We start from the raw sequence: 5,887 nt of genomic DNA, 5'->3' as shown, positions 1-5,887 counted from the left end.
AAAAGAAATCCTATTGAATGGAAAAAGATATTTACCAATGACACATCTGGTAAGGGGTTAATATCCAAAAAAAAAAAAAAAAAAAAAAAAAAAATATATATATATATATATATGTATATATAAAACCTCATACAACTCACCAAAAACACAAACAATTCAATTAAAAAATAAAGAGAACCTGAATAGACATTTCTCCAAAGAAGACATACAGTTGGCCAATAGGCATGAAAGGATGCTCAGTGTCACTAACTATCAGAAAAATGCAAATCAAAACCACAATGAGATACCAACTTACTCCTGTCAGAATGGCTATCATCAATAAATCAAAAAACAACAAGCATTGGTGAGGTTGTGGACAAAAAGGAACCTTCATACACTGTTGGTGGGATTGCAAACTGGTGCAGCCACTATGGATGTTCCTCTGAATATTAAAAATAGAACAACCTTAACCAGCAATTCCACTCCTGGATATTTATCCAAAGAAATCCAAAACACTAAGTCAAAGAAATATATGCACCTTCATGTTTACTGCAGCGCTATTCACAAGAGTCAAGATGTGGAAACAACCAAAATGCACCTCAATAGATGATTGGGTAAAGAAATTGGGGTACATTTATACAACGGAGTAATACTCTGCCATAAAAGAGCATGAAATCTTACCATTAGCAACACTGTGGATGGACCTAGAGGATATTATGCTAAGTGAAATAAGTCAGTCTGAGAAAGACAAACACCATATGATCTCGCTTATGTGTGGAATATAAAGAACAGACTAAATTAACAAACAAAACAGAAATAGACTCATAGACACAGAGAGCAAACTGATGGTTGCTAGAAGGGAGAAGGGTTGGTGGGATGGGTGAGAAAGGTAAAGGGATTAGGAAGTAAAATCTGGGAGTCACAAAATAGTCATGGGAATGTGAAGTACAGTATGAGGAATACAGTCAGTAATGTAAAAACTATGCATGGTGTCAGACTTTTTTTGGGGTACTAGACTTATTGGGGGGATGACTTCATAAATTACATAAATGCCTAACCACTGCACTGTATATCTGAAACTAATAAAAGATAATGTTGAACAACAACTATAATTTAAAAAAACATATATATTGTCACAGTATATAAAGTACAGCACAGGGAATATAGTCAATGCTATTGTAATATCTATGTACAGTGTCAAATGGGTAGTAGACTTGTTGGGGTATCATTCTGTGAGGTGTGTAAATGTCTAACCATTATGTTGTTTTCTACACCTGAAACTAAAAATTAATTAATTTATCAATTTTTTTTCATGGATTGTGTTTGGGCCAAACCTAGATACCTACATTTTCTTGTACTCATATGTTATCTTCAAGTTTTATAATTTTGAAATTTAGAATTAAGTCTATTACCCATTTTAAGTTAATTTTTGTGAAAAGTATAAGGTCTGTGTTGTTTTATTTTTTTGCATGTGGAAGTCAACCCTGTTTCAGCACCATTTGTTGAAAAGACAATCCTTTCGCTGTTGTACTTCCTTTGCTCTTTTGTTAAAGATCAGCTGACTGTATCTCTGCAGCTTTTATGACAAAAAATTCTTGAATCAATTGTTTATAATTAATGTCTCCTTTTCCTTACCTCATTGTCTCCACAAAGTACTCCACCATCGCTTCTATTTCCTCTTTTTAAATTGAGTTCAAGGTGTTAGAGAAAAAATTCAGCCAAGTAAATTTGAAGATCTAATTAGCTTTATTAAGTGATTCATGAAACAAGCAGCATCCCATCTGGCAAATAGAAAAGAGGTCCGAAGAGTTATACAAAATGGGAGATTTTTATAAGCAGAAATGGGGCAAAATGAGAAAGTTAAAAAGACTGGATCATTTTAGGCAAGGTTACCTTGTTTTGTGGGAAGACAGAGGCTCTTATGAGGCAGATTACCTCACTATTTCTTTTTCTTTCTTTAAAAATTTTTTTTTAATTTTAATTTAAAAATTTTAATTAGTTTCAGGTGTACAAAACAATGTAATAGTTAGACATTTACACCCCTCACAAAGTGATAGCCCCCCAATCTACTACCCCTCAGACTTCGTATATAGCTGTTAAAATTCCATTGACTCTATTCTCTATGCTGTACTCCACATCCTATAAAATTATAGTTGACATTCAGTATTATTCAGCTTCAGCTTCAGGTGTACACTGCAGTGGTCAGGCATCTACACTGTCCATGAAGTGGTCTCTCTATAAGACAAGTGCCCATCTGACACCCTACAAAATCTTTACAACATTATTGATTGCATTTCCCAAAATGTCTTTCGTATACCCATGGCAATCTTTTGGTTACCAATTTGTGCTTTCTAATCCCTTCACCTTCTCCCTCACCTCTAGTATTGACCAGGAAATTCCAGACTGATTGGCTTAAAATACCACTCATGGGAGAAACTGCAGTTAGGTTAGGTATTAAGTGTTGGTGGGGCTTATCACAGTGACTCCATGATGACATATGGTCATATCTTTGTGTCTATTTCACTAAACCTGCATTTAAAGAAGTTGTCACTCATTCTCTTTTTTTCTGTTTATATATACAAGGTCAGACATTTAAGTTCACGAACTCATCCTAGAAAAAGTGATACATACCTCATTGCTGAATATCACTACGGTCACCTTCTAAGTACACCCCTTGGGAAGCTGTGCACTGACAAGTGCCTAGTCTAACCTTCAAAGCAATTTTGGAATACTTTTTCTGGAATGGCCATCAGAACTGTTATCGTATTACCTTTGATGTCTTGAATGTCATCAAAATGTCTTCCTGTCAATATTTCCTTTATCTTCAGGTAAAGAAAGAAGTCATTGGGGGCCAGATCAGGTGAGTAGGGAGGTGTTCCAATACAGTTACTTGTTTACTGGCTAAAAACTCCCTCACAGAGAGTGCTGTGTGAGCTGGTACACTGTTGTGATGAAAGAGCCATGAATTGTTCGCAAAAAGTTCAAGTCGTCTAACGTTTTCACATAGCCTTTTTAGCACTTCCGAATAGTAAACTTGGTTAACTGTCCAGTTGTTACAAATTCGTAATGAATAACCCCTTTGATATAAAAAAAAGTTTAGCAACATCATTTTAACTCTTGATTTGGACTGACGGAACTTTTTTGGTTATGGAGAATTGGCTGACTTCCATTGTGCACTTTGATGCTTTGTTTCAGGGTCGTAGTGGTACATTCATGTTTCATGACCAGTGATAACATGGCTCAAAACATTGTCTTGTTTCTCCAAAAGGTCTTGGCAAACTTCAACTCTCCTTTGCTTTTGTTCATTGGTGAGCAGCTTTGGGATCAATTTTGCACACACTTTTCTCATGCCAAGATGTTCAGTTCAGATTTTTCTAACTGTTTCTCTATTGATGTTTACTCGGTCTGCTGTGCTTCTCACAGTTAGCTGACAATTTTGACACACAATTCGATGAATTTTTGCAATGTTTTCGTCAGTTCTGCTCGTTACTGACTGCCCTGACCTCTCTTCATCAGTGATTCATTCTATCTCCTCAGAAAAATGTTTAATCCATTTGTACACTGCTGTTCTCTTCATGGCATTATCCCCATAAACTTGGACTAACGTGTCCCTGATTTCACTTCCACTCTTGTGATTAACAAGAAATTTAATGTTTGTTTGCTGCTCTAATTCAAGCGCAGACATTTTCGCCATGGTACACAAAAACACGCAACAAGAATAATGAATGCCACTCAACAAGATACCGGCATCCGTCGGCGCGAACACAGCTCTGAGACACTGATATACCAAGGTTATGAAACCTTACCAGGCTGTTTGTACAGTGCTGCCTGACAATGTAAGCACACGGTGGCTATTCATGAACTTAATTGTCGGACTTTATATGTAAGGAGGAACTGAGGCGTCCTACTGACGTAGGAATTAGCCATTTTAAAAGCAGATCCTCCAGACATAAGCCTTGAGAGGACTGCATGCCTTGCAGTTACACTAAGTTCAATTTCATGAGACTCCTGGGGCCATAACCGTTCAGTCAAGCTACTCTGGAGTTTCTGACCCACAGAATGTGTGAAATAATAAACATTTATTTTTTAAAAATTTTGGAGTATTAGTAAGCAGAAGATCACAATAGGTATTCACAGCAAGCCATTTTTCACATTACTCTTAGAAATATAATTGTTATTTACAAAAAAGATAATTTTTATCTGTTCTCTTAAGATTCCAGATTGTTGTGAGAAACACCATTCCTTGAAAATCAAATAGGAACGCTAAACTAAAATGTGCCTCTCCTGTCATGTTTCTCTTTTTATCTTGAAAAGAAAATCTGAAGTTTTTAGGTAGACCTTGTAATATGTCTAATACACCAGAGGATCACGGACCTACCATGAAAACATTCACTGGCAAAAGGAAATGGAAAAACTATAATTATTTTAGGCCAATCAAGATTTATACAAACTGTCTGGGCCCATAATCTCTACTACATGAATACAATTTAGGTTCTCCTAGTAAGGTAAAAGAATGAGAAAAGCTGGTGTAATCTTGTCAAGCTGACCACTCTATCCTCATCCCCACCTTGCTCCTCCTCCCAACTCCTACCTTTCTGAATTAGTAACCTCCACGTCTGTACGCATGTTGTGTCCCCTCAGCTCTCCCTCTCGTTTTCCCTTGGCATTCCTATCCATTCTTCCAGATTTGCTCACAAGTCAGCGTATTCGGAACGAGGCAGGGATAAAACCTTCTCGGTGAGAATCCCTTGGTGAGAAATGGGTCCGAATTTTCAGAGAACCATTCCCTCCGCAGAAAATAAAGCACCACTGGAGTAGAGGTTTAAACTCAATCTTAGAAGCAGCGCGTTTCTAACTTCCTTCCAAAGAATCAGAACACGACCTGAGGATTCGTATTCTCTGGATTTGATTTGTACTCTTTGGATCAAATGAGTTTCAGAAGGCCGCAGGAAGCAATTCAGCACCTTTGCCCTTTAGCCCTCCCAGTTGCTAAGAGGGGAGGGGATTTATTTTTGCCATCCCTCCGTTAACTTCTTGTTTTCTAAGAAAACGGTTTCTGGCATGCAGGAATGCGGTGCAGAAATGGGGAGGGAAATTTGGTGTCATTTGGTAGGTTTGATAGTTAATTACAGTCATTGGCAAAGCATTTTTTAATTTTCCTGTAAGGATTTTCTTTTGTCCTGCCTGTTTTTTGAAAAAAAGAGAAAAACACTCAGAAAAGGAGGGTCCAGGAGAATGTTTCTTACTGAGATTTCTGAGCCCATTGTGTTCTCATCAGTCACTGAATATCTGCAAAATACAGGGTAATCAGAATTACTTGGTAATAGATTCCTATGAAATAGAGGTATGAAAATTGTAATTTTTGTTTGCAAGAGAACAAATTAAATTTTCTTTAGGAAAAAAAGTAAATTTCTCTTTTTACTTCATGAAGGTAGAATACAAAACAAACACTTTAGCAGAAGGGGATGTAGCTCAGTGGTAGAGCGCATGCTTAGCATGCATGAGGTCCTGGGTTCGATCCCCAGCATCTCCAGTTTTTCCTCCTTGTTTGATTACTCAGGAAACATCTTTTTTTGTATGTTACAATCACAGGCCCATTCCTGTAGTATCTGAAAATTAATCATCTTGCCTCCAAGTACTTATAATTTGCTCCGGCTATGCTTGTAACACTGCCCTTTTAAAATTTTATTCCTCTCCATCCTCAGCAGGGTTTACATACAGTCTTCCACACCCCAAAATCAAGAGTGACTGGTCCCTATTCCATGAACAATAAATTATTGACATTTATCCATGTAAACTAAACTAGAAGATTTGCGAACGAATTAGTATTTTCCAGTAGTTTTGGTGCTGCGGTTTTGGGTGGGGGGTGAGGCGGTAGGCTGAGCTCCTATTTCTGGTTTCACATTTT

The 5,887-nt window shown here is 37.2% G+C and overlaps 1 non-coding gene across 1 annotated transcript; it reads left to right on the top strand.

Moving 5' to 3' along the window:
- The first annotated feature begins 5,440 nt into the window (after nucleotides 1–5,440).
- Nucleotides 5,441–5,512, top strand: TRNAA-AGC (transfer RNA alanine (anticodon AGC)). The gene has a single exon. It is a non-coding gene; the product is annotated as a tRNA-Ala (tRNA).
- Nucleotides 5,513–5,887: the final 375 nt, after the last annotated feature.

This window comes from Rhinolophus ferrumequinum, chromosome 3 (assembly GCF_004115265.2).
Source record: "Rhinolophus ferrumequinum isolate MPI-CBG mRhiFer1 chromosome 3, mRhiFer1_v1.p, whole genome shotgun sequence".
NCBI classification, from domain to species: Eukaryota; Metazoa; Chordata; class Mammalia; order Chiroptera; family Rhinolophidae; genus Rhinolophus; species Rhinolophus ferrumequinum.
Note: the sequence above shows the minus strand (reverse complement) of the source record. Positions and strands in the feature narration are given on the sequence as shown.